Source organism: Patella vulgata, chromosome 1 (genome assembly GCF_932274485.2).
Source record: "Patella vulgata chromosome 1, xgPatVulg1.2, whole genome shotgun sequence".
NCBI classification, from domain to species: Eukaryota; Metazoa; Mollusca; class Gastropoda; family Patellidae; genus Patella; species Patella vulgata.
The window spans coordinates 36,512,713-36,520,816 of NC_065879.2; the positions used below are offsets into that span (position 1 = coordinate 36,512,713).

The following is an 8,104-nucleotide window of genomic DNA, read 5'->3' on the forward strand; positions in this document are numbered from 1 at the left end:
AGATTTGCATGTCGCAAAGAATTCATCATACCACCCAATACACATACCCGGTTGAAAATCACAACCTGCCAATGCTGGACTTATTAAAGTTCTGCCTTCAGCTTTCTGTTCAACCAATGGCCACAATTCAGCAGCTCGCTTTGCTGTGATGTTTGACTGTCCGGGTATATTTGGTTCGTTGAAACCAAGAACATATTCCGCTTCTGGTGGTATTACAGCTGAATAAGTAGACAATTCACCAAATATCATGGGAATATAACCTGTTTTCGGAGGCTTGCTACAATTATTCCATTGAAGTTCACCCTGATCATATCGCCAGTCATACCTATATAAATATATTTTTATATCAGACAATGGTTCACTTTAAACAGGCAATATGACTGTAACCGAAGGATGTGATTAATTTTGAAATACTTACTCTTTACAAATCTCTAAAATGTGCAACAATTTGTAGATTGAATGTTAAGGTGTCTATATATTATCGACGGAGTTGGCGATTTGACCGGCAAACTCATTTGAAAACCCCGGTAAGATCGAAAATATTGTTTACCAACCTAGCAACAAACTCCAAACCGCTAGTACAACCTTATTTTTTTTTCAAATACTTACATAATGTTATGTTCTAAAAGTACGAACTTCAAGGTCTAAGAGAACTTCAATTTGAAATTTTTATTAATGCTGTTTCAAATTCAGCTTTTATCTAAAAATAATATGGAGATACCCTTTTAACAGGTGCGAGATTAATACTTAAATGACAAGTTGTAGCAGTTATAGGATTTAACAACTTCGGAATTTTAAAGGTTTGGAATAGGGTATGACCACAAAAAAAATAATATGTATTCAAAGAAGGACTAAATTATTAAACTTTATCTCTTCAGGATTTGATTTCTGAATAAACGCACTTAGCACCAAGAAGCATCACCAAATGAATACGTATCTCCACATTTAAAATTTCTTGAGCATATTCCAAAACCCTTTTTGCTGCTTTTAGAAAAGGCTATTTGCACTAAAAACGCAATATAAATGACTACAAATTGTCGCATCGCCTTCATTGTTTAAATATATTTCCTGTCTTAAACTGTCGGCTAGTTATAAGGTAATCTAGATAAGATATTTATTTACAGATCTGGGACGAACTGAATATTGTAAAGATAGTAAATCTGAACTCTTTTTAACCATAAATTAAACAATTAGTAAATCTCTACTCTTTTTAACCATGAATTAAACATAAATGGTCCAGTGATATATATATTCAATTTAAAATATCATTGTAATTCTAATAAATTATGTTCTGTGAAAAAGGTGAACAATCTAATTTCAACGGCATTCGTTTACTATTATTGTTCTGTAGTTCGTAAATCAGCCATTACTATTAACTTTCGCATTGAATTGTAGGATGTGTTTCCTTTTTCATTACAAATAGCGCCCGAAAAAAACCCAAAGTACACGACTCGAATACTGATTTTACCATTTTGTCTTAAATATTGGATAATATGATCCCATATTTTCTGAGTAAAATAATATTGAAATTGACCAATATTGAATTCCGAATCGTGTTTTTAATTTTGAATGTTTTGAAAAATATTGAGTTAAGAGATTTAGTTCCTTTAAGTTCGGTTTATTATAGAAATATTTGAACACTTAATAACATACAAGAGTAAGTGTTTAAGACCATGGACATACAATCATTTATTTTTTAATTCAATTCCAAAAATAATTATTGGTTAATTCTAAATTTAGATTGAGACTATCCTTAAAATAATTTAATCAATATCAAATCCACTCTGATACGGACGTACGGACAGGATCGACAATGCAGCTAGTGGTCTAAGTGTGTAATACTATGGGGGTTATTTTAGTTCTAAGAAAGGTGTTCTGTTTAATATAGAAATTCTTTACCTACATGATGTGACGAAAACTAGGGTAATAAACTATCTTGCATTATTCTACTACTATCTTAGACTAACTCACCGACAGTTATGTCAGTATCCATTTCTAGAAAGTAGGGTACTATGGTCCAGTCATCTCGTGCACGGATTGATACATAGCGTTGACGTAAAACGGTGCCTTTACGAAACACTTACCCAAAAATGGTAATTGTTCCGCCCTAATAGATGACGCATTATACTTTCTATATAGGAGAGAGCTTGTTTGATTTACCCTCAGACATCATGACAAGACTGTAGAGAAGATATCATAGAGCAGTCCGAGAGGGGAACATCATAAGCACAGCCGCCTTGGCTCAGTCTGGGATAGAGACAAAATGTAGTATTTAAGCCGTTAGGTCTGAGTTGTAAAGAATGCTAAACTCAGACCGTAGACATTTTAATAACGCCTAAAGTTTCTATAATAGGTGTTGTGGTTTTCCTGTATTTAACATTGTAGTTTGCTGTATTTGTTATATAAAATTAGTAACTACATAAACAGTGTTTCAGACTTAATTGATTGTTGGAAATAGTTATCACAACGTAAAGTCAAAGAAAGTCCTAGAAGATAGTGTCACCCTAGTATCACGGGCCGTTCTCTGGAAGTTCCTGATAAAATTCACATCTGTCCTAGACGGTAGTGTCACAACCTATTTCTGTTTGGAGTCCTTTACCAGGATAGTCACATCTACCCGGTAGTGCCCCAAGTGCAGTGAATGTAGTAGGCTTTATCGGAGTCCGAGCCCACACAAAACGTTTCCCTAATCTATCGGCTATCGGGAGGGGCGCTCCCGATCGGGCATAATCCCGACACACCTCCCGGGAAAACATACCTTGAACAGGATTGCATGCGTAATTGTGGAATGTGATGACCGGGGTAATTCGTACCTGGACAGGTGTGATGATCTAACTAATGATCAAATAATATTCAAGCAGTGATTGACAGCTTTCATAGATCATTTATTATATATATTTCAAAGAAACTTTAACAGGTTGTTTCTCCTAAATAATATTTTTTCAGTAACTATTGTAAAGTTCACCGAGTTTAGTAGGTGTAGACGAATCTCGTTGCAAAAGGTCAGTACTATAATTTGGCATGTAAATTGTCGGTGCAAGTATTCTGCTACAAAACCAGGCGTAGCGATGAACAAAGGGTGCCTTTTCTAACAAAGGAATAGCAACCTTCATAAAGTTCATATCTTCCTCGACTGTTACGTTTCCCAGACAACTAAATTCTGTAAGCCATATTGGCCGGTTTTATCGTGTCGAAATTCTTTCCAATGATTGCATCATTTCATAAGGATGACACGCATATGCATGAACGGCAAGCGCATCAATTCGGCAAGATTTGCATTGCGCAAAGAATTCATCAAACCACGCTATACACATATTCGCCCTAAAATCACAATTGGCTAGTGCTGGACTTATTAACGTTTTGCCTTCAGCTTTCTGTTCAACCAATGGCCACAATTCAGCAGCTCGTTTTGCTGTGATGTTTGACTGTCCGGGGATATTTGGTTCGTTGAAACCAAGGACATATTCCGCTTCTGGTGGTATTACGGCTGAATAAGTAGACAATTCACCAAATATCATGGGAATATAACCTGTTTTCGGAGGACTGCTACAATTATTCCATTGAAGTTCACCCTGATCGTATCGCCAGTCATACCTATAGAAATATATTTTTATATCAGACAATGGTTCACTTTCAACATGCATTATCACAAATAATACATGGCCAAGAAAGACGTACCTTAATGCACGGGGTTATAATAATTTGTAAGTGATATGTAATCGAATTAAGCAGGCATTATGCACGAGCTAAATCTGCCTATTGTAAGTCTTTCTTTAGGTCTGAAATGTTATAAATTTTTAATTAGATATTAATTAACTTACCAAGACCATAATCAACTCTAGATGCCATCGGATGGCTGCGATACAAGTAGATTTAAATACGTTTTGTGGTCGATGTAGTTACCGTAAAAATGGATAATCGAGACTTGGTGGATTATCTTACCAACGGTAGTAATGACAATCTAGGTTAGAATATATTTGTAGGCTCCAGAGTGAAGTGATTTGACGGATTATTTTCAGTGTATTGTCTATTCATTATGCTTTTTTAGATATTATAGCTAGAACTACCCGCTCATCTTCTAATCTTACCTAATGCCGCAACGTGGAATTGATTTTGATAACGGCACTATTCTTAAATAACCTGTTTTTTTATAGCAGTAATTAGATTTTAAAACATCGAGAATTTAAAGAACATTCGCTTTGGAATAGGGTATGAGAATTGAATAAATATATTCTGTATTCAAAGTACTAGATTTAACTCCCCCGAATTTAATTGCTGAATAAATGCACTCACCACCAAGAAACATCATCGAATGAATACGTATCTCCACATATAAAATTTCTTGAGCATATTCCAAAACCTTTTTTGTTGCTTTTAGAAAACGCACATTGTACTGTAATTGCAACATAAATGGCCACTAACGCCTTCATTGTTTGAGAATATTTTCCTTACTTTCTTCAAATGTCGGATAATTTTAACGAAAAAACGACTATCGAAATTTAATAAAGATAAGAAATTTCTTTACAGAACTGCAAATCGAAATGTAATATAGATAAGAGATTTCTTTACAGATCTGGGACGAACTGCATTTTGTAAAGGTTGTATATTAGGTCGGTCGTATCAGATCATTAAGGTTCATGGTTATCGTAGTGCTTCTCGATCAAGGTGACCCCACCCCCTCCTCCATAATCATAGACCTATTTCGTCCAGGTTTCGTTTTATTATCGAAATAATTGAACACCAAGCCCCAATAAACCAGAGTAAAAATTAAATTTGGAGCTTTAGACCATAGACACACATTCACTTTTATTTTTAGAAATAAACAATTATGTCCAATTCAAAAAAAAAAAATTTAAAAAATGGACGTGGTTGATCATTATCACTAGTCATCCATTACCAAACTCACGATAGAAATCACAAGAACTCTAATTCAGAGAATATTTGATTGACATTTGTTAATTTAGTTCTAATTTCACTTTGTGTATTTTGAAATGATTATTTCCTAGTTAATAAAATCCTTATGCTTGTGGTTCGGTCGCAGAAAGTAATCTCTTTTCAAATGACATGGTACACATTTCATAATTATACGTAAAAGGGACCATAACCTAAGAATTTGAAATCCGACCCACACCAAAATCGACTGACTATCGGGATTTGCTTTATAAATGATTCTAAAAGACGTTCACATTAGTTACCCCAGATGTATGGGTGGATGGGCTATCTGTGCAGTATACAAGACTTTGTTTGCCTTACACACTGCTCTGATTTTGTGGACCAATCCGAATCATATCAAGATTGGAAACTTGTATTTAAAACTTTCTTTGATTGTTTATGGAGAGAACAGGGATATGCAACACTATTGTGTGGTTGGCATTAACTTTAATGTAGGCTAAACTGGGCAAGTAGGTACATCAGGGCCGTAACTAGCTCAGAGCAACGAGGGGGTGGGGAGCTGTGAAATTGACGGACAATGTGTATCTGGGTGGGTGGGTTCTATACAGATGTTTTTATTCAAATTGATTATATGATTCTTTTTAAGTTGGTTATGTACGTCAAAGCCGATAAAATGGGGATTCCTATCGAATTTGGCATCAACCCGAGTTATTTTTTAAGGACATACGACCCGATCTCAATGTCCTAGATACATTTCTTCCTGGGTTCTTTTCAACTTTATTTTGTAAGTCCCCATCGAGTTTGACATTTTTCGGATACTTTTTCGTCCCACTTAATCAGGACGTATATTTAAGATTTTTTAACGAAACCTTCAATCTCGTTCAAATAGACGTTTTTTTGGCTTTGCCATTATGGTAATTGACCTTGCATTCAAAGGGCAACATCAAACCTCTATACGCCTCTGCAGATCGGAGGGGGCAAATGGTTAGCGTGTGTGCGCTGTATCATAAATACTGTCATTGAATCAACTGGCATGGTATCGATTCCCCGGTTTAACGTGGCAAGGAGTAGGGTCGCCTGTCCAACCTCGTGGGTTTTCTCCGGTTTTCTCCTACTGCTAAAGACCCCTGCGCGCAAGCGAATTATTGAAATAAAACTGAACCATATGTTAGTCCTGAAATGACCAAGTTTGTGTCGAGTGAACGTTAAACTCCATTCCTCTCGCCTCTGTGGATAGTCAGTATACGACTGCGTGTTGTTACCGTTACATATTCTTATATGTTACTGGCAAGTAAGGTAATAAGACAAGCAGTATTATAATAGGGATTATATTTTATTCAAAGATAAATACTTCATCGCAAAGTGTTGTAAAGTTGGCCGAGCCTTGTTAGTTTTGAAGAGTCCTGTTCCAAAAGATTGGTGCTGCGGTTTGGCAAGTACCCGGTAAGGTTGGCTAGACGTAAATCGAACCATGCATATCTCTCCACATACGGTGATTTCTCAAGCATGGGTATTAGAGTTCTCATGAAGTTCATATCATCATCGACAGAGACGTAACCTTTGCAACTAAACTCTGTAAGCCAAATTTTTCTTTTGAAATGCTTTGAAATCTTTGTAATGGAGTCAATCATTTTGTATGGAAGGCAGTGGTAACCATGGATAGCAATTCTATCAACTCGGCAGTTTGGACAAGTTTTAAAAAACCTTTCATACCATTGGATGCACATGTCGGGATCCGTGTCACAGTCATTTAGAGCTGGGCCAATCAAAATTCGATTCCCAGCTTTTTGTTCGACAAGTGGCCAAACCTGAGCACATCTCTCTGGGGTCATTCCTGCTTGCTCTGGCTCATTGGGCTCATTAAAGCCTAATACATATTTTGCATCTTGTGGGATCACAGCCGTGTGGGCAAGCGCTTCATTAAATATCATTGGAACGTATCCAGGTTTTCCAGCGTTCGGACAATAGTGCCAGTGTCGCTCTCCTTGATCAAATCTCCAATCATACCTTTAAAAATCAAACAAACATTGATTAATAATTAGGTCCCTTGTCGTACTTCGTCATTTTTTGAGCTGTAAAAGTGAAATGGGGGTTACTGTTCTGCCTGTCTGAATAGACGGACATACGCCATAGTGTACTACAAGAGAAATTTTGCTCGGACAGATGCAGTACGGCCTATTCTTTATTTCGAATTCCAACTGTCAAGGTTTCGTTTACGTGCACGCAAATGTATGCGAGAAGATCTCGGCCAACACCGAGAGCGAACCCTAGACCTGGTTAGCCAGCCACCACCGTACTCGCTCAGCCACCGCTGCTCCTTTTTATAAATGAACGCTTCGTTTTGTAAAGACTTTTTGTGTTGTTACACCAGTTTCATTTAATTACCAATTCAAAGAATTCTGTAAATTTTGTGGACTTACCACCACGAGGCATCTGTTAATGCCCAAGTATCACCACATCGAAATCCAGACGCGTCAATGCCGAATCCTTTCTTTTGACTGGCGGCATATACATATTGACAAAGAGCGATTAGCCCCAACGCTATGTAAACGACCTTCGTATTCATACTGTCATAGGTTTCAGCAATAGTGGACCCCGTGAATTTATAAGGTGTAGATTTCGGTTGTTTTTTTTTTTGTATTTTGGCACCATTTTCTTTATCGGAGAGCAAATTGTTTATAACTCGATGACAATGCAACTTCTTATCGTATATTCTTTGAATGCAAACATTGGAATATGCATGTCATTATCATCTACAGTTACACTTGTTGTTTGGCCAGCCCAAATTTAGTATGTTGGAAATAAACAAGATTACTTGAATTTACCTTGGCACCATTCCCTTGTACCTACGAGCAGAATGAATAATATACGATGACATCGTAAAACGATGATACTTCATATCTCATATTCTGTGCATACAAACACATGGTAATGTTCACATTGAACTAGTTCTTAAATGGGGTAGTTATAACTGCTACTGGAGTTTGTGTGAAGGGGTGCTTTGTCGCAAGTCTGTACTCATGTAGGAAAAAAAACGATAAAAAGTTACCATATTATATAAATAACCTAATTCTGAATTTACCCTCTTCGACCAAGCACAACGATATAAATCTCATACACTTTATTGTGATAAATAAAAGTAAATTATAAAACATGACGAAAATAGCTGGTGATAATATAATACACGTGGTAAATACTCTTTCAAACGCGA

The 8,104-nt window shown here is 36.4% G+C and overlaps 1 long non-coding RNA gene across 1 annotated transcript; it reads right to left on the reverse strand.

The window, feature by feature from the left end:
* Positions 1-6,207: 6,207 nt before the first annotated feature.
* LOC126816041 (uncharacterized) lies at positions 6,208-7,449 on the reverse strand. Its single transcript, XR_007678192.2, has 2 exons — positions 7,314-7,449; positions 6,208-6,900 (listed from the first exon to the last, which is right to left on the reverse strand). It is a non-coding gene; the product is annotated as an uncharacterized LOC126816041 (long non-coding RNA).
* Positions 7,450-8,104: the final 655 nt, after the last annotated feature.